Source organism: Tiliqua scincoides, chromosome 6 (assembly GCF_035046505.1).
Source record: "Tiliqua scincoides isolate rTilSci1 chromosome 6, rTilSci1.hap2, whole genome shotgun sequence".
Lineage (NCBI taxonomy): Eukaryota > Metazoa > Chordata > Lepidosauria > Squamata > Scincidae > Tiliqua > Tiliqua scincoides.
The window spans coordinates 69,881,017-69,905,866 of NC_089826.1; positions in this window are offsets into that span (position 1 = coordinate 69,881,017).

Sequence of the window (24,850 nt, forward strand, 5' to 3'; positions counted from 1 at the left end):
GCAGCTTAGAATTGTTAAAAATGTTCCTGCTTGATGATGTCACTTCCAGTCATGACATCACTTCTGGTGGGTCCTGACAGATTTTCATTCTAAAAAGTGGGTCCCTCAAAATCTTTGCAAAAAACCTATTGCCCTATACAACGTAGGATTGTAGTCCTAATGGGGAGCTGCAGCCAATGGTCCAGTAGGTCAAGGGAGCCACCAGTTCAAAAAGGGAGCCACCAGTTTGGGAAGCACTGCCCTAAGCCCTTACTGCTGCTTACAGCTGCTGAGTGAGGATGAAGAAGCAGCAGCCAGAGGCATCTTTAACATCTACAGCGCAATCGAGAAGCAAACCTGCTTCTAATTGTATGTGAACCGCTTTGGAAGGCCTTGGCCTGAAAGGCAGTGTACAAATAAACCACTGCATTGTGACATGGCAGCCACAAAGGGCGCAAGAAGGGCTGCAAAGAGGGAGAACCTTGAATGTCACCTCGGTTTGAATGAACCACCTAGTACAGGGGTGCTCAAACCCCGGTCCAGGGGCCATTTGTGGCCCTTGGGGACCCCCAATCTGACCCACAGGGAACCCCCAGTCTCCAATGACCCTCTAGTCCTCCAGAGACTTGGAGCCTACGCTGGCCCAACGTGACTACTCTCAGCACAAGGGCTGACTGTTTGAGCTCCCACACAAGTTGCGGGCCAAGCGCTCCCTCCACTGCTTGCTCTTTCATGTCTGTGAAGCTACAGAGGCAGCAACGGCCGGCCTTCCTTTGCACAAGGTCTTTTATAGGCCTTGAGCTATTGCGAGAACTTCATTCATTTATATGAGTTCTATCTCTAATAAATTTATGTAAATTTATTCATATTTTATATGTAAATTAATTCTCTTTTTTTCCTGGCTGCTGACTCAGTGTCAAAGAGATGATGTGGCCTTCCTGCCAAAAAGTTTGGACAGCCCTGGCCTAGTAAAAAGAATGGTTTGTCTCCAGCATTGCATTTGAATGTAACCGTCATGAATCAGGTCCCTAAAGGAATGCAATTAGCATCACTATAATGATGCTCAAAAAAGGTGATCGCATTTGGTAGGCTTCCTGAAATGTGCCCTCTAGTTACTTTGTCCGGGCACTTTCCCCGCCCCTGCTATATTTTCAAATTATATGAAATTTGAACATATTATATGTTCCCTGTAAAGGAAGTTGAAAAATGACAGCCTAGAAACGTCAGGTTTCTTCAAGACCACCCAAGCAATGAAAGAGCGCATCTTAGACTGGAGATTCCTGCAGCAGAAGTGTTGTTCTATTGTCTGCCTTATGGTGGTGTTTGCGTTATGTCACACACTATTTAAACAACAGGACATGTGTCACTGCAGGGAGAAAATGCAATGATATTTGTGACCCTTTCCGCATTAGAATGTAGCAGCCTTATGCCAAGATCATACAATATCTACAGATATTAAATTGTGATTAATCCCACACAAAAAATTGTCTTTAGAATTTATTGAACAGCACAACAGCATCATATTAAGGGGTTGACAAACAGCTTGATCCTAACTTGGACTGGGCTGGCATACAGAGGGATTTACGACAGCAAAACAGACTTCTGGTGTTGTAAATTAGCTGCCAATGACACAAGTAGCATGCCACAGGCTGCCATTTTCTGAATGTTGTCACAAGAGATGGTAGTACCCTTTAACCCTGCTGGTGCCAGTAAGCAAATGGAGGGTATGGGGTGGGTAGAACTGGGGCAGAACTACCATTTGCTAGTCTAAAATGTTATCTATGAAATAAGACATGGTGTAACATTTTTATAAGGGTCTTGGAATAGAGTGACCTGGGCTCAAATCTTCACATGGCTGTGAAGTTCACTAGGTGACTTTTGGCCAGTGGCTATCTCTCAGTTGAACCTACCTCACAGAGCTGTTGTGAGGATGAATGGAGGGAAACTTTGTACACAGCCCTGTGCTTCTTGGGGAATTGGTGGGGTAAAATACAATAAGAATTTCAACATGCCTGCACCACACATGATAGATTCATATAATCCTTTCCCCTCTTCCCTCTAATATATCCCATCTATATATTTTCCCTCTGTATATCCCAGAGGTGCCCAAACCCCAGCCCTGGGGCCACATGCGGCCCTCGAGGCCTCTCAATGCGGCCCTCAGAAAGCCCCCAGTCTCCAATGAGCTTCTGGCCCTCCAGAGATTTGTTGGAGCCCGCACTGGCCTGACGCAACTGCTCGCAGCGTGAGGGCGACTGTTTTACCTCTCACATGAGCTGTGGGATAAGGGTTTCCTCCACTGCTTGCTGTTTCACGTCTGTGATGCAGTAGCGGCAGCAAAGGAAAGGCCAGCCTTGCTTTGTGCAAGGCCGTTTATAGGCCCTGAGCTATTGCAAGACCTTCATTCATTCATATAAGTTCGTTTTTAATATATTCATTTATGTAGGTTGGCAACCTTCAGTCTCGAAAGACTATGGTATCACGCTCTGAAAGGCGGTTCTGGAACAGCGTCTAGTGTGACTGAAAAGGCCAATTCGGGAGTGACAATCCCTTCCACACTGGGAGCAAGTGCAGTCTGTCCCTGGTCTGTCTCTCCCTGGCTATGGGCCTTCCTTCTTTGCCTCTCAGCCTCAGACTGTTGGCCAAGTGTCTCTTCAAACTGGGAAAGGCCATGCTGCACAGCCTGCCTCCGAGCGGGCCGCTCAGAGGCCAGGGTTTCCCACTTATTGAGGTCCACTCCTAAGGCCTTCAGATCCCTCTTGCAGATGTCCTTGTATCGCAGCTGTGGTCTACCTGTAGGGCGCTTTCCTTGCACGAGTTCTCCATAGAGGAGATCCTTTGGGATCCGGCCATCATCCATTCTCACGACATGACCAAGCCAACGCAGGCGTCTCTGTTTCAGCAGTGCATACATGCTAGGGATTCCAGCTCGTTCCAGGACTGTGTTGTTAGGAACTTTGTCCTGCCAGGTGATGCCGAGGATGCGTCGGAGGCAGCGCATGTGGAAAGCGCTCAGTTTCCTCTCCTGTTGTGAGCGAAGAGTCCATGACTCGCTGCAGTACAGAAGTGTACTCAGGACGCAAGCTCTGTAGACCTGGATCTTAGTATGTTCCGTCAGCTTCTTGTTGGACCAGACTCTCTTTGTGAGTCTGGAAAACGTGGTAGCTGCTTTACCATTGCGCTTGTTTAGCTCGGTATCGAGAGAAAGAGTGTCGGAGATCGTTGAGCCAAGGTACACAAAGCCATGGACAACCTCCAGTTCATGTGCAGAGATCTATGCAAATTTATTCAAATTTTAAATGTAAATTAATTCTTTTTCCCCCGGCCCCCAACACAGTGTCAGAGAGCTGATGTGGCCCTCCTGCCAAAAACTTTGGACACTCCTGATATAGGCCATCAGGTGCCACCACCATCACTTCCTGTGGCAGGGAGTCCCACAGACCAATCACAGCCAGACAGCCCCTGTCCAGCCTTCCCATCCAGAACACCGTTGAAAGACAGCCAGGCCATCAGGTGCCACCACCATCACTTCCTGTGGCAGTGAGTCCCACAGGCTGATCACAGCCACACAGCCCCTATCCAGCCTTCCCATCCAGCACCCCTTTCAAAGACATCCAGGCCATCACGTGCCACCACCATCACTTCCTGTGGCAGGGAGTACCACAGACCAATCAGGGTCAGGCAGCCCATGTGCAGTCCTAGACACACTGCCTGGGACTAAAGCCCACTGGCTGTGCTGGGACTGCTTCCAAGGAGACCTGCCAGGAGGCTCCTGGACACACTTTCCTGAGAGTAAGGCCCACTGACTGTGCTGCGACTGTTTGCGAGGAGACCTGCCTGCAGGGCTCGGAGGCTCCCCAGCCCGGGCCAGGTGGAAGGGGAGGAAAAAGGACCCGGGAACCGGTGCCCGGGGGCTGTTTCCCCGCTTGCCACCCTAGGACAGCGAAGCGAGGACCTGTCGGGTCGGGTCGGGCCGGCCCGCAATCACTGGCACCTCAAACCCGCCGCAAAGGCCCGAAGGCCTCTGCGGAGGTGGAGAAGACATTCCGCCACGCGCCACCGGCCCGGCAAGGACTAGCGCGTGCCGGGGAGTCTAAGAGGCGGGGCCCGCTCAGCCCGAACAGGCACCTCCCGCCCCTTCCGCGCGCTCAATGGCTATCCCGTCCCTTGACTGACAGCTCCAGCTGCGCCTGTGATGTCACTGGGCCTAAGAGTGCCCCGCCCACCCCTGTCCAGACCCCCAGCGCAGGCAGGCAGGCGGGGGAGACGCTCTGTGCCCTCTCCAGGCTCCCACCTGCACCTTCCCCTCAGGGAAGAGCCCCCAGGGAGGGAGCCAAGAGTCCCCCAACCCCAGCCCCAGGAGGCTGGTCCCACCTGTGCGTGCTGGTGCCAGTGGACAGCAGCCCCCAAGGAGGCATCCCTGCCTGCAGCAGTCCAGCAGGGGCTCTGCACCCTCCGCCCTTCGCAGCATGTCCCAAGTGATGGCAGCGGGCTGGGCTCCCGACACACAGGGACTACCAGGCAGGGTGCTTCACCGCTCTACAGGGTTGGCCATGAGGAGGCCTGCCTGCCACAGAACCCGGGCAACACCACACAGCCCCCCAGACCCCGAGATCCACAGGCAGAGAGGGAGAGTCATCCAGTCAGCCCTGCCCTTGTCCAGCACCCCCTCTGTCCCTTTGAAAGACATCCAGGCCGTCACCTGCCACCACCATCACTTCCTGTGGCAGGGGGTCCCACAGACAGATCAGAGCCAGGCCGCCCCTGTCCAGCCTTCCCATCCAGCACCCCTTTGAAAGACGTCTCACTCATCAGGTGCCACCATCACCACCTCCTCTGGCAGGGAGTTCCACAGACAGATCACAGCCAGGCAGCCGCTGTCCAGCCTTCCCATCCAGCACCCCTTTGAAAGACATCCAGGCCATCACATGCAACCACCATCACTTCCTGTGGCAGGGAGTCCCACAGACCGAACACAGCCAGACAGCCGCTGTCCAGCCTTCCCATTCATCACCCCTTTGAAAGACATGTAGGCCAATCAGAGCCAGGCAGCCCCTGTCCAGCTTTCCCATCCAGCATCCCTTTAAAAGACATCCAGGCCATCAGGTGCCATCACCACCACCTCCTGTGGCAGGGAGTTCCACAGATCAATCACAACCAGACAGCCGCTGTCCAGCCTTCCCATCCATCACCCCTTTGAAAGTTATCCAGGCCATCAGGTGCCACCACCATCTCTTCCTGTGACAGGGAGTCCCAGAGTCCGAAAACAGCCAGACAGCCCCTGTCCAGCTTTCGCATCCATCACCCCTTTGAAAGACATGTAGGCCATCAGGTGCCATCTCCAACATTTCCTGTGGCAGGGAATTCCACAGACCAACCAGAGCCAGGCCGTCCCTGTCCAGCCTTCCCATTCAGCACCCCTGTGAAAGATATCAGGTGCCATCTCCACCACCTCCTGTGGCAGAGAGTTCCACAGACAGATCACAGCCAGACAGCCCTTGTCCAGCATTTCCATCCAGCACCCCTTTGAAAGACATCTAGGTCATCAGGTGCCATCACCACCACCTCCAGTGGCAGGAAGTTCCACACACCAATAAGACCCAGGCAGCTCCTGTTCTGCCTTCCCGTCCAGCACTTCTTTGAAAGACAACTTGGCCATCTGGTGCCATCACCACCACCTCCAGTGGCAGGGAGTCCCAGAGCCCAATCAGAGCCAGGCAGCCCCTGTCCAGCCTTCCTATCCAGCACCCCTTTGAAAGACATCCAGGCCATCACATGCCACCACCATCACTTCCTGTGGCAGGGTGTTCTACAGACGAATCAGAGCCAGGCAACCCCTGTCCAGCGTTCCCATCCAGCAGCCCTTTGAAAGACATCTAGGCCAGTGTTTCTCTAACTGTGGCTCGGGACCCACTAGGTGTGTCGCAAGCCAATTTCAGGTTGGTCCCCATTCATTTCAATATTTTATTTTTCATATATTAGATTTGAGGCTGCCATGGGATGTGACTGCATCTGGGGAAATGTAACAGGCCTGTACTTTTAACAAGCTACTATTTATAAGCTTTTAACAATATAGTAAATGGGACTTACTCCTGAGTAAGTGTGGCTAGGACTGCAGTGCAGGATTGTTAAAAATATTCCTGCTTGATGATACCACTGTCGGTCATGACAGCACTTCCTGTGGGTCCTGACAGATTCTCATTCTAAAAAGTGGAACCCAGTGCTAAATGTGTGAGAACCACTGATCTATACTTTCCCCTCTAAAAGAGGCATCTAACAACAAATACTACAATTAAAAGTACAAATTAGAAATTATTGTCTTAAAAAAGAACACAGAAAACTAGCAAAAGAAAAATAAAATAAAAAAATTAGAGGAAATCAGAAAAAGTGGTACTAACAAAAAGGTATTCAGACATTGCAGTAGCACAACAAAAAAGGCTCTGCACTGCATCACCAACAACTGAACTCAGATGGTGGTGGCACCCACAGTTCAGCACCCCAGGAAATTGTAAAGGTGAGTCCGCCTTAAATGATGAGAGGTAGTCCTTTGGTAGGCATCTTTATGATGTGAAACCAGTGAAACCAAACTTCTGAATGTGCAGGAATGTGTAGCTTACCAATCTTTCAATCAGTGATGAACCACATTTATAACAGTGGTCCTGGGCCGGCAGCGGCTGTGGTGCTGCAAGACACTGCAAGGAATTCTGGGGCTCAGCTGGTGTGCCACAAGGCATTCTGGGGCTCTACCTGACTCCTACAGACCAAGCACACATTTTAATGCCAATAAAGGTTTATGGATGGATGGATGGAACAAGCACACTAACATTTAGTTGTAAGGAAGTAAATAACTTATTAAAAAATTTCAAAACTGCAAATCTTAAAGAACTGGTAAAATATGCCTGAGATGACATCTCATGTAGTAGTAAGGAAGGACTTATCCTGCAGTGGTGGAAGGGTCAAGAATAAAAACAAAAAGGTTAGAAGGTTTGGTGGGGGAAAAAAAGGTGAAGGAAAAATCATAAAAATTTTTGGTAAGATAGAAGGGACTGGCACTTGCATCTCTGTTCCTCTATTTCCCACGTGAGATTGGGAGGCACTGGGCTATACCACAAAGCCTAGGTGCATAGTAGGCTATGCCACACAACTATGTTTGCAGAATGACAAAATCACCTAATGACGGAGTTTGGAGAAAGTATCCCATCATTAAGCGATGCATACTTGTATATGCAAACAGCTCTCGCCTATCCTTTCATTTCTTCTTTGATCTAACATAAGCCTTTCTTATTCAATGCATTCATTGGAAGTACTGTCTCATCTCTTGCAGTGGGCTCTCAAAACCAGGCAACAAAAACAGGAAATGTACTCAGACGCTGATAGAACAGCAGATGGGGTTGGAGAGTTATGTTGGGCTTTGTGGCTCCCAAGTAATGAAGTCAAAATATAACCACTTTTCTAGAAGTATATTTTCCTGTACAGATGCTATAAAAATGGATACCCAAGCCCATAGCGGAGGGATAGCAAGAGCCTGCCAGCCAACACCTGAAGCAGTGAACACCTGCCAGTGTGCTCCTGAAGCAACATAGTTAGGGAGAGATCAACTGCTGGGTGATAAGTGCTGTACTTCCGGGCAGTGATGACAGAGATTCAGGGCCGCATTAGCGCTGGAGAGGGCTTGCTGGTGCACTCTTCTTGCACGTGGTTTTCATAATGTCTTCACAGAGCTAGTGTTTCTTACTTCTCCAGGATCCCTGGTATACCTCATGCTTGACATTTCACAGGTGTGGCATCATCTGTATGAAGAAGTTATAGGAGGCAGCAAGCAAATTCTTGAACATTATGCAAGAATTTATGTGTTTGGGGTCTTTTGTCTTTTGCTTGGAAGCAGTGCATGAGCTTGGAAGCAATGCATTATCTAGCAACAGTGTACAGATCAAAGCCTAATATCCATTAGACATTTGAGAACCCTAAAGAATATATCATGGGTTCAGATGGTGTCAGGCTACAGCCACTTTACAATCATGAAAATTCAAAATGTTTATGCTGCACAGGGAAGTCTCAATGATTTCCAAGTAAATATATTTAGGATCAACCCATAATGCTATTTATGTATCTATCTATCTATTTTGCAGTAAGTATTTGCATGCACTTTGGGAGGGAACCCAGAGTGCATGGTAGGGACTGTATTTCCTTGATAAAATTGTTTTATAAGCAATCTCACCATCCTTCTCTCCAAGTCCACACTGCAAAGGTGATAATTGATATTGATTGTCTCTCAGGTGAGTGCAGGAAAGTGTGTAATGGTATCGCTATGGTCTACCTACCTTACACGCATTGCCTGTGAGAAAGTAAACCAAAGCAGCCGTGTTGTCACATTTATGCATGTTTGAATCATGAGGACATGTTTGTTGGGCAGGAGCCTTTTAAATGGGCCTTAGCCTGAGCACCGAGTCTTGAAATTGCTACATTGAACCAAATTTTACTCTCTTGTTGTGCAAGGAGGTGTGGCAACGGGTGGGTGGCTGGGGTTTCTTGGTGATGGAGCCTCCCTCTTAGTTTCATGGAAAACTTCCCCAAAACAGTTGTGTTGACTTTTCTAGTTATTTGTCCATAACGTTTGATAGGATATAGATATTTAAGTAAAGTTTTGCTTCATTGCATTCTGCATGATATTCCACATTGAATGATATACAGCATTATGGTATTATTCAAAAATACCAAGATTTTATCATTTTGGCTAGTAGCGTCACACCCCGAGTGTGTCACTTAATGTGGTCTGCTCCCCCCCACACTCCTAGCAATGCCACTGCTCCCTGATTATTTTGCTTGCCTTCTGCTGTCCCCTTTCCAGTTCTACAGTACTTGTTTTTTATATGTAGTACACAATTTTTGGGAATCATAGGTTCCTAGCTTTCTGGTGAAAAGTGCATTTCTTGAACTTTCACAAATGGGGAAAAATGGAGTAAAAAAGTTCTGTGTGCACACACACTGAAATCTTTCATTCTGATACAGTTAATTTTGCATAGTTTATATGCCTCTTTAGATGTTTGAGTGTGTGTATATGAAGAAGAAACATTTTGAGAGAGGAGAGGCTTGAAATGAGGGTGGGTGGGAAATGACATTGAAATCATACCTTTCTGGTGCTGAGGTTTCCATAGGTATCTTTAGAAAATATATCAAATCCCAGCCCAATCTCTGGTTATGGAAGAACAAGCAAGGATTTTACTGACCTCCAAAATGTTCCGAATCCCCTTGGCTTTCCGTTCACACCTCTTCCCTAAGGAGGATGAACATGTGTAGAGACTTAATTGAATGACTGAACAAAGTTTTATTTGTATTGATACAGGCATCCCAGTGGCCTAACACTAACTTGGCCTGGAAGAATCCCCTATTTAGCAAAAGGGTAGAACAGCTCCCGGCTGTAATAATCCCTCCAGAGGAATTTAATTTTTAATTAAGTGAAGCCGAGTGTTTACTCTTGTTCTACAGCTGATTAATCAGGGCATTGCTATTCGTGCAGGCAAAAGGGGTTGAGTGAAATAGACTGTACCTTTAATTAGATGAAGGAGAATTGGTATTCACCGTCTTCTAGACTAGAGGATAATGTTGAAATGTAACCTATCAAAAGGAGGACTACACAGTGTAGACAAGGTACTGTTGAAAGCACTCATATATGAATGTTAAGCTGGTATGAATGAGAATCTATATTTTTTCCCCTAGGACTTCCTTGAACAGTAATTTGTGAATTGTGTGCTGAGAAAGATTTTCTAATTCAGTGCTGCAAATAATAAGTTGCGTACTTTATTTAAGGCACTGGTGAGTGCCAACCTACAGAGGTGGCTGCTGGGGTCTCTGCATGAGTCAGTGCTCCAGGCTTTCCTTCTTTCCCATGGAGTTGCCCTTGGAAAGATTCCTTTGAGGTCTTTAAGGAAGGGCTGTAATTTAGTAGATGAACATACACTTTGCATGCTGTAGACCCTACATTCTCTCCCTGGCATCTCCAGGTAGGAGTAGATAGATTTCATAGATAGGAGTAGATAGGAGGGAAATGGCTGCCGGTCAGTATATACAATACTGAGCTGAATGAACTGATAACTCAGAATAAAGCATAAGTTCCTATGTTTTTACCTTCCCAAAGGCCACAGTTCTATTTATGAAGGCAATAAAGGAATGAGGTGGGAAAGCCTCTTTCTACCACTACTTTACTCCTGGTGTACAGCTCTACAGTATGTCAAGGATGCAGGAGAAAGGAAGAAAACAACCCTCTTCTCAACTGCCATCATCACTGCTGCTAAACCCTGCCATCAAATGGGTGAGCAAAGGGCTGGACGTAGTGTGTTTGGTGAGGGAGACAGTGGTATCAGTAGTCACTATGCGAGGGGTGCAGACCACATCCGGTGACACCAGAGGTGCTGTGGTGGGTGGCTAGTCTGGGAATGCTGTAGCGAGTAGCTGGTATGGAAGGCCATCCCCATTCTCAAGAGAGGATTCAGGGTACAGCAAGGGGTGAGGCCATGGAAGTGACATCTTTGGCACACTGGGTGACGCCAAGCCTAGTGATGCCATGGGGGGGGGAGGGAAGGAGTGGAGAACTGGTAGTGATCTACCTTTGAACATTTCTGAACTTAAAGGCAGACTTCTTCAAGTTCCCAAAGTTCTTCTCCAAGTCCAAACTTGTAGAAGATCACCAACGTTTCTAGTTATTGTGATTCCTTGACTCTCACAGGTAGAGTGAGTCTCCCAGGTAGGGTGAGTCCCACATTATATAGGGAGACAATCGGCATTCAAGATTTAACAAGAATTCAGTCTTTTAGTAAAGTCGACACGGACGAATGTATGCTTTCCATCACATATTGGAATTTTCTGAAACCATCATGTAATTGTTTCTCTTGACCCCACTAACCAGGAACCATTCATGGAGGCAAATTACCTTCTTCCTACAGTATGGAGCTCTGGACTGTCATTCGTGGTCTGCCATGCTCTACGTGGTGCCACTTTGGGCCAGTTCACTTTTATAGGAGCCCCTGTAAAACCAGCTCATAATGGAATTGGTTCACACATCCACATTTGGTCTCCTCAAGTATATGTGTGAACCAATCCTAACAATGGGCCTGGTGCAATGGGCCTACCCTGTACTGCAGTATTTTCATCTCAAGTGACCGCTCCACGATGGTCTTCTTTTACCCCTGAGAATGGTAAAGAAGTACCCTCTGCATCTCTTTCAGGTGACAGTGCTTTTACTGCTCCCCAGACGCTAGTCTAGGGATGCAGCCAGGAGTGAATTATTGACTCCATGGGGAAGAGGAGTTAATGAACTAGAAAGCAGTGTTAGAACATGGCCTTTAGTAACTCATATATGCATTCTTAGTTCTGTCAGGAAGTGACCTTGAGAACGTAATAAAAATGTGAGTCTGTTACCACATGCAATTGTCTTTACCTGATATTGTGACACAGCCTTGCGAAAGGAGATATAGACCCTGACATTTCAGGGGCTAGTAGCTTCTCTGTTTTCCTCAGTATCAGAAGATGCACATCAACTCATCGTGAAGTTATGTGAATATACATTTCAATGACTTTGAAATAGCACAAGATGAGGCTGTGCGAATAGAAATAGACAATTCTTAATGCTAAGGGTAGATGGTAGGTTTTTCACCTGCTTCTAAGGTGTTCCTTTATTTGGCTGTCATTCTTTCCTACTAAAGTACTGCACGGGGCGGGGGGGGGGGGGAGGAAGAGAAAGAGAACTGGGGATTGTGTTTGTGTGTGAGAGAGAGACAGCCAGAGAAATACTAAAGAGAAGAAAGTCAAGAAAAAGTGATCTCAGAAGTCAACTAGATAGGACTGACGGGTCACGTCCATCAGAGGACCCACCTACCCAGGTAACCCCTGCAACTGGTGGCATCATTAAGATTGGTGTCACCCAGAGCAGGATAATTCATGGTGTCATGCCCATGAACCTACTCCTGCACCAGCTGTGACTGGAAAAGACTTCAGAGTCCAGGTTTACCAGGGTTCTCGAGGCAGAGCTGAGGTCTGCCTGGTAGGCCTGGCCTTGCAGAGAGCAAAAGACAAAGGCCAATTTGCCTTGGGACACCCAGTAGATCTGTGCTCCAGAGACTTTTCCAGCTGTGAAAAGGCAGACCCAGACCCAGGCAGACCTGTGCTCCAAAGCGGGGGATGAGCTTTTGGTGGTACCCCCCTGATGGTGTCACTTAGTGCAATCCAGACATTTTGTGCCCCCTAGTGACACCACTGCCCGAAACCACGGTTTTGGTGGCACTGGTTGTGCCCAATGCATCATCAGGGGTCAGACAATGCTATGAGGGCAAACACCACATTATTTGGTGGCTTCTCTGATGCATGTCCCAGACCCAAAACAAGTGCCAAGCTGAAGCAAAGAAGCAAATTCTGTGAGACTACCCAAAGTTTGAGACTCCCAAGCCTCAAACCAAATTCATAAAGAAAATTTGGTCTCCTGTGCAGCACCTACCCCAGCCCCTCAGCCCTTGGGTTACAAGGATTCCCGAAGTGACTTCATCTTGCTTAGAATCCTCTTGTCTGTCTTTGCAGTGCTTTGATATAAGATGCAGCGGGCGTCATCATGTCACCCAGCTCTGGGTTCCCACCCCCCAGCTACACTGCTGCTGCTTTGTGTGTTTGTACCCATAATCTCTCATTCCTCCTTTTGCTTACGTGAATAGCACCCACTCAGTTGTGCCCCCTTACGCAGTGCTCAACCATACAGGGTGGCCCTGTCTAACCCCATTTTACAAGCCCTCCTGCATTCTTTCGAAAGCAATTCTATGAGTATCAGTTTGCTTCCCCAAGGCCCAATTAGCTCTGGGTTCTGAGGATCTGAATGCGGTATTAATTTTAGAGAGAAAAAGAAGTGGAGAAATGCACTGGAATCATTTTCATGCATGGCGGCGGCCCTCTTCCAAAGCAACTCCATGTATCACACCTCGGCATCAGTTTCGTACACAGCTTTTCTGTGTTGGTCCATGAAAAGTACAAAGACATCCATCACTTCACAAGGCATGGCCGACTTGAAAGTGTCATGTTTGTACTTTTCCAATGGGTAATTTATAATTTCCCTCTGTTTGGGGCTTTAAAGGCTTCATCCTTAATCCCTTATCTTTAATTTGGACAACTAATTGCAGCAGACAAATTACACCATTGACTTTCATATTTCCCTATATGCTAAACACTGATAAGTAACGTCCATTTATCAATGAGACTCAGCTCCACATGAATTACATTTGCAGGGTACACAGAATTCCTTCTGCTCTGGAGCTCCTTTGGTGTTGAACAAATGAGCCATATATTTAACTGCAACCAGATATAAAGAATTCAGCCAAAGCCAAGTTGAGATATTGAAGTCTCAGTCACAGTAATATGAATACATTCAAGCTGATTTGGGTGGGTTTGAGAGGGACATCATTTTTCAAAATTTCAGTTTAGACTTAATGTTGTTTGAACTGCAACAACCACAATTAAGAATTAGAATTGGAGGTCTACCTGAAGTCTCTTAAATAGCCATCATAGTCTTAAGATTTGTAATGCTGTCGTCCGTCCAGATCTATCTAGTCCAGGTCTATCTAGGCCTATCTAGCCCAAGACGGTTCAACTTTGGGCAGCTGGGGGGAGGCACATGACTCTTGTGTGACCCCCAGCTGTTCTGATCTGAAAATAATTGGTGGTAACAAGATGGTGTCACTGCCAATTACTTCCATGTTTTGAGCAGCCAGAGTCATTTGGCCGGCTCAGTCTCAGGACACAAGCAGAGGAGGCGGAGGTGGGTCTGGCAGAGCTTTTCAATCTCCCTGCAGCCCACAAGCACCTGCATGCAGGTCACAAGTCACATGTTGGACCACTATGAACTACTTCATCAACCTGTCTTCAGGAGCAGCCAATCAGGCCCAGATGACACATCACACAAAGCACATCATTGGCCCTGATGCATTACCTTTTGTTTACAACATAGCAGCCATGGGCAGAGGCAAACTGGATTGGAACTGTAATCGCGGGGAGGATGGATTTAACCCTTTTTCCCCACTATGGTCACACACCAACATGATGTGGCTGTTATTTAGTAAACAAAAGTTAAGTGCATTAAGACACTAAGCGCGCAATTCTATCCTGCACTTGAGCAGGCAAGGCAGGAGGTTTGTGTTGTATCCAGCACAGGATAGGGGCCATAAGCAGCTTAGCCAGAGGCAAGAGGAAATTTTTCCCCTTACCCCTGGATAAGGGCTGATGGCCCCAATGGGTCTCCTCAGACATGAGCCACCTCTGGAGGTGGCACAAGTCCAAGGAGAGCAAAGCAGCTTGAAGCCACTCTGTTCTCCCCAGGAATGGGGGTTGGGATCCAGCATAACTGCCGGATCCCAGCCCTGCCTCCCACTCCCTGCCTACCCACCCCCGTGGCTACCCACTACCCACCCTTCCCCCGCCCAGGAACACCTCCCTCCCTCCTCCTTCCTGCTTCCCCACCACCTACCTTTTCTGCGTTGGCCCAGTGGAGCTAACATAAGCATCTGAGGGGAAGCCAGTGCAGAGGCTTCCGTCAGCCTCCGTAGGCTGGCACTCCTTGGAGCGCTGGCCCGGCTTGCCCTCAAGGAGGCGCAAACGTGCTTTATGGCACATTTGCAACCCTCCCAGGCTGGCCCAAGGGACTTGGGATAGCCAATCTACAAGTTAGGATTGTGCCCTAACATGATTGTAGCTTGGCTCTTAGTTGTCCACGGGAAGCTCACCAAAATGTAGATGGCTATTCTGTGGCCTGCTAGTATTTGTTAATGAGAGGTATACTGCCTCTGAATAGAGAGGCTGCACTTAGCTATCATAGCTAATAACCACTGATTCATCCAATCTCAATGAATTTATCTCACCATTTTTAAAAGCCACCTAAGCCAGAATAATCATCACCTCTTAAACTACCTGTTCCAATGGATGTGTGGGTGTGAAGCAGTATTTTCTTTTGTCAGTCCTGTCTCTTTGATACCTGAGAAAAAAGACAGAGCACTGCTTTTCAAAACCCAGTGTTAAAGAGCTTCAAAACACTATTAGAGCGCAATCCTAACCAAGCTTCCAGCACTGGCAAAACTGTGCCAGTGGGGCATGTGCTGCATCCTGCATTGATGGGCAGTCACAGAGGCCTCCTCAAGGTAAGGCAATGTTTGTTCCCCTACCTTGGAGTTGCATTGCCCTTACCTCAGTGCTGGAAAGTTGGTTAGGATTACATCCTTCATTGTAGAAACTGTAAAATAATAACACAATGAGGTAAGTTGGATGCTTCTATTATATCAGAACAAATATGCAAAGTCTGGGGGCAGTGTTGTATCCAAGAGCACAAGAAATAACCTTTGATATCTAGTCTAAAATCCAAAGCAATAACTCATTGACTTGGACTTCCATTGTCTACCAAGCCATCCCACCAGGCTGTCATACTCCATCTCTAGCCATACCTACACATGTGCAGGAGCTTGTCCATTTGCACCTGTGAAATGTTAGCGGATATTTAAACTCCCTGCTCCCCCTTGTCCCACCTTTTCCCAATGCACAATCCCACCTTTCTCATAGCTGTTAACCCTGACTCCCCTCTGCTTAATGCATCCTGTATGGATGGTCTCTCTGCACATTGTCTTCTATGTGAGCTGAGAAGTGCTATCTATACATCAACAGCCCAAAATATGTGAATGTAGCATGAAACCACTGGGCCTACCAATGGACCAGGGAAAAAAAAAATTATTTGTCCTGCATTTGTTCCCTTTAGCAAGAAAGAATGTTGTGAAATGGAAAAAGAAAATTCAATTGATTGATTTCTGCAAATCAAAACTCTGATAAAGCTATAGGGGTTACTTGAAAACCTGGCATACATACAAGTCACATACAAGATACTGAGGCATCACATGGAATGTTACAACCGGGAAAATGCTAATTAGCAATTAATGATTTTTTTTTAAGGCATCAACTTCATGAACAAAGGACTTGTTTGCAGTCAGGGCAGCAAGAGCAAATTTCAGATGTTGCCAAGTAGGCCTGTAGTCGGCTCCAGCAGAGACAGGTTACCTGAGGCAGCAAATTGACAGCAACACACTATCCCCACCTAGGGTTGGCTTTGATTTGCAGTGCCAGGATTAAAACCTACATCTGCTGGGTGTCTCTCAGCCCCTTTCATTTCCTAAAAAGCATCCTTATCAGAGACTACAATACCAACCCCCCCAATAGCTCTCGCTTATTGACAGAAACCGCAGTCAAACACTTTGTGAGCTTAGAAGAGCAGTTTCCTGGCTGAGATCTGACTGTCTCAATACCAAGAGCTTTACAGCTGCTGATGCCATTTGTCTTTATTTTTTCTTTATTTTAAAACATTTCTAGCTCCGCTTTCTTGCTGGGGCAATTCAAAGCTATGTATAAAAACACAGCATAAGAATATAAGTGGTAATCAGTGAATGGAATACTTCATGAAAAACTATGTGGCATGGAGAGGCTTTTTATAGCTGAGAGTGTAAGCCGTAAAGTCAGAATGTCCCAGTTCAAATTTTGCCTCAACCTGCAATCTGGCTGTGCTAAAATGGACCCACCATACAGAACCGTTGTTGTAAGCACTGTACTGTGTGGTATACAAATGCTTGCGAAGTATTATGATTCTAACAGTGCAATCCTAAGCACTGGCTCTGCCAGGGCAGCCAGGTGTCACAGCCACTGTGCCAGCCTAGGGTGTCACAAACATGTCATAAAACACATTTGCAACCACCATAGAACCAGCAGCAACAGTGGGAAGGATTGCACCAGCCCACCCGCACTGTTTCCAAACCCTTGGCTACCAGAGGAGCCAAGAAAAGTGCAGAGTAGCACAAGGGCCTAGGGAGAGTGGCATGGAGGTGGGAAGGGAGAGTTTCAGGGCAGAGAGGGCAGAACAGGGACAGATCAGTCCCACGAGTGGGGCAGGATTGGTGGAGAAGGCTTCCTGTTTCCTGTTAATGTTCACTGACTTGTCCCCTCTTGCTGTAGGCTGCCTGTCTGCTTGTCTTGCTATAAGCTTTCTGCTTATAGCAGAACAGGCAACGTTGGGCAGAAATGGCTTTTTAAGCAAGATACACAATGCTTCATGCAACTTTAAACAATATAAACAAAGATGATGGGCATGGGGGAAGTAAAGATAAGGTACGCCGTGTCCGTCATTTCCTCATCCCCTTTGTTTGTGGAGCCAGGGAGGTTCGTGGACCTCATCCCCCACGGCTACAGGGGGACGCCGGTATTTGCATGCAGATATTTTCATATCTGTGTTTAGACTTCTATGTGTATAAGAGTTTATGTCAATTTGAGCTAATGACAGTGTTCTTGGGTGAAATCCAATGCCTATCTTTAACTATTACCAACAGGGATGTGCCAGAGTCACAGCACCAACTCCCGAGTCAGGTCCCAAGTCTCTGCCTCCCTTGACTCGAGTTGCCCAGGAGTCATAACGGGTGGCCATTGCAACTAATCCAGAGCCATCTTTTGAGTTATGTTGACTTGAGTCCAAATCTTTTCAAGAAACAAGTTGAGTCTCAGAAGCGGCAAGGAAAAAAAAAAAAAAAGGCAAGCAAGCTCACACACAAAACAGAGTCAAGAGCACACACAAAAGTGAGTCTTGACTCAAGTCTATTCAAATCTTTTCATTTTTAGGGTAAAACCCCCGAATCCTGAGTCACTACCTGTTTGATACACATGACTCAAGTGACCACGAGTTTTGGCAACTCAAGTTGGGTCCATGAATCACAAGTCCCCATCCCTGATTCCCAGCCTGACAAGTTTTTCCATCTCTGAATGTCATCGTCCCAAGTCTACCTGGGGGTAAATATGGAATACAATTTAGCATTTCAAAAGCTGCTTTGAGTTTTAGAGATCACAGGGATAGCCAAGCTCCTTTCTTAATGTTAGCAAAGAAAGCAGATTCAGAGAACTTCAGAGCAAAAGTACCAAAGTCAGGTATTAATTACTGTGACAGACTTGTTTTTCATGTTTGTGAATGTGCCACTAATCTACCTTAATCACCCAGAAAGGCCGAGAGCTGAACGAGACTGAGTCTCTCAAAGAACTGATCGCTCTTTATTTGGTATAAAGAAAAAAGGCAGCAGTTAAAAGCCAAGCAGATATCAAACGTGGGATTTGTTACTTGTCTGATTAATAGAAAAAGCAGAAGACTTTAAAAAAAAGTGGAGGACGACAAGAAGGCCAAGCACATTGCACAAGCCCTAAGCAGATGTTTGAGGCAGTGTATGTGAAGGGATGAAAAATGTCCTCTTTCTTATCCCTCATGGGAGGAAGACCTTGCTCACCCATGAAGTCTGCAAATGGCATTACACCTAGTTTATGCATCCAATCTTCCCCAGGTGAAAATAGGGACACTCTTAGACACGTGTGAGTGGGCTGGGGTCTAGAAGTTTGGCAGAGCAGCCACTAGGCATCAGGACTGGCTTTAAGCCATTTGAACCAATGGCTCTCAATTGGGCCCTCCATCTAAGGAAACCCCACACTAGGGTCATCTAGTCTTGTTAAACACACCCAACAACACATTGCAATGGACACCTTACACTATATTGCACGTTTTCTAGAGAACATTAATGATTTTTATTCTGAATTCCTAAAAGCTAGGGGTTTCATAATGATTTACTTTTCAAAGATAATCTACACATTTTGTTTGTTTACTTATAGGTCTACATGTACGCAATTTTATATTAAAATATGCTTAGATCCGTTCGGTCCATTAACTCACATGCATTTTTAAGTGCACATTTTGCTTGCTTTCCATTCTACCATAGAGATATAAAGTCTATAATAAAAGTTATTTATATCTCTAAGATTCTACAAACATTGGCTGTGAATTGGGGGCCCTGCAAAAATGTTTCCAATTGGGTCCCACAGCTTCTAAGGCCAGCCCTACTTAGCACTGTGGCTAGTGACCATTTTGTTTTACCATACAACTTGTGACACAGGATCTTAGCAGTACTGGTACCAGATTGCTGAGGACCCCACTGCAAAGTCCTCACTGGGTCCCCAGGGCTCCCCCATTGGGTGGTACCCCTGCCATCAGTGTTGAGGATTCAGGGGTTCTCAGCTGGGTGGGTCTTCCAACAGGTGGGCCCACAGCCAAGGCCCAACCTGACTAACCTTCTCAATGCCACCCCCAGATTGTTGAAAAGAATGGCTGCTGCCACTAGTAATGTATGGTAAGGCCACACCTGGTAAGGCCACTATGGTAAGGCCACACCTGGAGTATTGTGTCCAGTTCTGGTCGCCGCATTTCAAAAAAGACATAGTGGAAATGGAAAAGGTGCAAAAGAGAGCGACTAAGATGATTACGGGGCTGGGGCACCTTCCTTACGAGGAAAGGCTACAGTGTTTGGGCCTCTTCAGCCGAGAAAAGAGACACCTGAGGGGGGACATGATTGAGACATACAAAATTATGCAGGGGATGGACAGAGTGGATAGGGAGATGCTCTTTACACTCTCACACAACACCAGAACCAGGGGACATCCACTAAAATTGAGTGTTGGGAGAGTTAGAACAGACAAAAGAAAATATTTCTTTACTCAGCATGTGGTTGGTCTGTGGAACTCCTTGCCACAGGATGTGGTGACAGCATCTGGCCTGGATGCCTTTAAAAGGGGATTGGACAAGTTTCTAGAGGAAAAATCCATTACGGGGTACAAGCCATGAGGTGTATGCGCAACCTCCTGATTTTAGAAATGGGCTATGTCAGAAGGCCAGATGCAAGGGAGGGCACCAGGATGAGGTCTCTTGTTATCTGGTGTGCTCCCTGGGGCATTTGGTGGGCTGCTGTGAGATACAGGAAGCTGGAATAGATGGGCCTATGGCCTGATCCAGTGGGGCTGTTCTTATGTTCTTATGTTCTTAATGCTTTTACAGAATATTTTTAACGGGATATTCAAGGGATGTTATTACTGAATATTCCGGAAAAGTTGTCCCTTTAATTATTTTACATCACATCGGTTTGCTTCAGGAAAGTGGCAGCAATCGCTGTTGCTGTGGAAAATGAAGAGCCACATTGTGGGAGCTCAGGAAAGTTATGTTGTTCTCTCTTTTTTTCCTCCATTAGCAGCAGCTTCGAGACTGAACAGGATTCTTCACTGCAAGTGGGTTCACAACATATGGGTCAAGATCTCTGCCGATAGTCAATTGCAATGGACCTCTCAGTTGTAAAGCATCAACTTCCTCATTGTTTTGATGGGAAGTTGCCTCCTGCATTATTTAATGTGAGTTGCAGTTGAAGTGGAGATAGAAGACCTCCACTGTTCTTCCACTAATAACGATGTCAGGAGCAAATCTGTCTGAAATTGGTGGGTTGCCCAAGATGAAGCTGGCAGCACATGTAGCATCTATTATCAGTGCTACAGCAGGTAAAACCAAGTGTGCTATTTTCCTAACCCATTGGACCACATGGAGGCTGCTTGACTCCACTCCATTTGGAAGCTGTCAATATGGGTCAGTTCCCAGGAGGCAGTTCCCATAAGATTAACTCAGCAGTAGGCAAGGATGGTCCAGGCCTACAGCCTTGCTGGCTTACATCATGGCTCCATCTATATGAGTAGCATATATGCAGTTCCAATCAAAAGCACTGCATGGTGCATTTTCCACCATGGTGCCAGCCCACACAGACTTCTCTTTGACACTGGATCATGGCAAGTTGCTAAGGTTCTCTTCAATGGGGACTCCATTAGTGAGGAAGCTCCTGGGTGACAGGCAATGCTACATTGCCAGCTTGTGACCAAGAAGCTAGCAACTTGGCAAATACCTAGTGAAGCAGATGTCATAATTTGGCCACTAGTGGTTGTAGTTGCATCCTCAGCAGTAGTAAGCAATGGACTGAATGATGCAATGACTGACCTCCTTGATTTCAAGAAAATCAAATTTTACAAATTTGGGTTGCTATTTAGTATTGTATTGGCAACCTTCAGTCTCGAAAGACTATGGTATCGTGCTCTGAAAGGTGGTTCTGGCACAGCATCTAGTGTGGCTGAAAAGGCCAATCCGGGAGTGACAATCCCTTCCACACCGGGAGCAAGTGCAGTCTGTCCCTGGTCTGTCTCCCTGGCTATGGGCCTTCCTTCTTTGCCTCTTAGCCTCAGACTGTTGGCAAAGTGTCTCTTCAAACTGGGAAAGGCCATGCTGCACAGCCTGCCTCCAAGCGGGCCGCTCAGAGGCCAGGGTTTCCCACTTGTTGAGGTCCATCCCTAAGGCCTTCAGATCCCTCTTGCTATTTAGTATGGTTACTTTAATTCCTACATATGTTGTTTATGCAAAATCCTCTGTAGAATTCAGATTAAGGCACTGTAATTATGCATAATTAACTGTAGAACTATGCTTAGTTCATCATAGGTAGGCGTGGAAAAGTCCTCTAGAATTTAACGAATCTTCTTGAAATCCTTAACTTTTCTCAAAATTCTCATAGATGTTTTGCTGAAATGAAACCTTCCAGATCATTCTCTGATGACTCCATGTTTTATTTTCGCCCAGTATGGGACCATACTCCCGGTGATGTGAGTGAAGTCCACTCCATATATTCAGGTGACAGTTAAGAATCTATTTAAAGAATCTATTTAGGCCCAAGCAAATGCCCTTTGACGTAAGTGGATTTGGGTTTCAGACATTCATCCATAAATATTAATGCAAATGTATCAGGTAAGTGGGAGATTTTCATTGTCTCTCTGGATGTTTAATATATGGTTATTAAAACTAAAAGCCCTTTCATAATTCCCTCATAAATTCAGCCTCACTACCATACTTCACAAAGCTTTCTGAAATGGCTTGATTTGTTTTAATAAGACTAACAGAAACCAAGACCTTCAGGTATTTCCTCAGTGAATTAAAATACTTTCCATGAAGAAGCAGGGGAAAAAATAGCTATTTCTAAATTTGTCATACTTGCAAATATATATATGGCCAAATTGTAGGGTATGTTAAATACCTAATTACAGAGGAAATGTTTGATGTCTTAAAGTCTAAATAGGAGCCAGGGAGTACAGTGGCAGGGGAATGGGGTTTAAACCTTTTCCCCATGACATCTCCAAACTGGTCAGCCAACCCCCCTCCCCCCACTGCTATTTCAAGAGCACAATCACCCATGGTTAATTCACAAGTCCTTAACAGAGGAAGTTAAGTCATTGTGCCATTTTCACGCAAAGGTCAGTTTCAAAGGTAGTAGTGAGCAGTGTGGTATAGGCACCATCTCTAATTCTTCCAGGTTCCTGTTCCTGCCCTTTGCAAAGCATAGTGTGGGCAGTGAGGAGTGGGAAGTGGCCAGCAGCTTCATGGTAGATTTTGCCTAAGGGAGGGGAAGACTATTGATGGAGGGATCCAGGCGTCTATGCCACAGCTTGATGTAGCAGCAAGGACAAAATGGGGAAGGCATGCTCCAACTCTTCACCTCCATCAATGCTTCAGCCTTCAATACAAAAGACATTTTTAGTTAAACTTTGTCCTTTAGGGCAGACAAGTGGGGGTGGGTGGGTAGAGAATAGATTTTTGCTTGTAGGGGGAGAGATAAGAATTGATGGATTTTTGCTGTGGGGAAAAGGGAAAATTGATCAAATTTTTTTCTGGGAAAGAAACTGGGTGGATTTTTGCTTCAAGGGAGAGAGGAAAAGTTGATGGACTGAATTTTTGTACAACTTTTGAAACAGAAATGGAGCATGTATGAGTTTTGCATGTACACATTTTATAACTGATTGAGGGGGGGAAAGAACCTAGGTGGATTGCAAATTATGCGAGGGGACCTGGAAATAGAATGGTTAAAATTTGATTGTTAAAGGATTTTTTTGGTGTATTATCAGAGTGGGAGTGTGGCTGTGGGTCAGCACGAAGAACTCTTGCATTTTAACATGTACCACCTTTTCCTTAGGGTGCTCCACTCAGGCTTTCCCTAGGCCATCACCAGCCCTCTGCAGAATCCAAACCAGCTGCAGGCCTCCACCTCTATGAGTGTAGCTCCAGTTCCTCCAACACCTCCAGCAATAATCCCCCCCTACAGGACCTTTTCTACCCTCTCCAGGTCACAACAAACGGCTACTGGGAAGTGTAGTCTCATTCTAAAACAAAAAGTTATTAATGTGTTATTAATATTAAATGTTATCTATTAACAAAAAGTGTTAATGTGAATTATGAGTCTGCGGGAATTGGAAACAACAGGAATTGGAAACAATTGTAATTTTTTCCTCCCGCCCACTGTTCCTCCAACGAAGTGCCCGGAGAAGTACACACTGTCCCCCACCACAGCAACCCTGTAATTCAGGCTGAGAGATTATGACCGAACCAAGGTCACCCACTGAGTTTTATAGCTGAACAGGCATTCGAGCCTGGGTTTCCCTAGCTGATGTCAACTCTGCTAACCATTACACCACGTTGCTTCCCAATCGCAGCAAGGCTAATATGTTTATATTTGTTGGCATCCTTCAGTCTCGGAAGACTATGGTGTCACGCTCTGATTGGTGGTTCTGGAACAGAGTGTCCTCTCCAGTGCGCAAAGCCTGGGTAGAATAGATATGGAGGATAGACTGTTACCCATGCAGCAAATCCCCCCTCTCCACGTCGCTGAAATGGGCCAATGGAAAGGCAGAAGCCAATACGGTTGGTTCCAGCGGCGTCACAGGAGTTTCCAGAACATGACTATGTTCAGCCATGAACTGCCTCAGGGACTCCGGCTCCAGATTTTGCCTCGAGGTTGACTCCTGAAGCCTTTTCCATAACTGGATGTAGCCACAAGGCAGTGGAGGTTTGGGATCAGAGTTTTCCTTCTCTCAGATGAGCTGCCTTCCCAGGCTGACACGTCCCATCTACCCGGTGGCTGTTTAGTCGCCTCTTACAACAAGTACAGCCAAACTGAGGGCCTATTCTTATCCCCAGCCCCCAGGGGATTTATATTTGTATATATAAAGAAAATAATATATTTGTCATTAACTCTTGCACCATACCTAGATATTGGCTGCCCTCCTATACACTGGTGTGTGACATAATCTTGGTGATTTCTGTATTTAATGTAACACCACCACATTCTCTCTTTACAATATTCCCAAGGTAGTAATGTTTCTTCCCACAGGTTCACAAACCAAAGATTAGAAGCACATGGGCACCACCTTCTGGCAGAATCTGAGCAAAGCTGCTTCGATCTATTCTGAATTGATTGTGCTGTTAAATTAATGATGCGAAGATCACATCACACTGACAAGATTTCCTTGAGACATGCTACGGAAAAGATGAGGAATCCAAATGTATGATGCGTCAGGACCATTATTAATTTATTTGGTAACTAATTGATGTTCTTTGTGATTGGCTAACAATATATCATTCGTTTTAATGCCTCTTCAGTAGCAGAGAATATTAATATATCCATGGGATTTTGTTATTTTTTTCTCTTGTCAGCATAATACTGATTTTTGCAAAGAAAAGTTAAATTGCGCATGAAAATATAAATGCGTGTTCTCACAATGAATTAAACTTCTTAAACTAATCCGACGGAACCAGAGCCAGGAATTGCAAATAGACTTGTCCGTAATTCCCATGTAAAATTCAAGAAATCACCATTCATGTCAGGCTAATATGTAGGGCAGATCAAGCTAAATGTTTAGGGCTGCAATCCTATATATATGTTCTTGAGAGTAAACTGCATTGAACACAATGGGACTTACTTCTGAGTAGACATGCCTAGGCTTGAGCTGGAAAGGTTTTCTCATAGCAATGGATTGATTTTCTAGGAATGAAAAGCTGTACTAATAGGTGTTATCTAACAAATTGATTATAGCTATAATAGCTGCAAATACGTAAAATGGCATTTCAGTCCAAATCTTTGAATTCACTTAGAATTGTCCG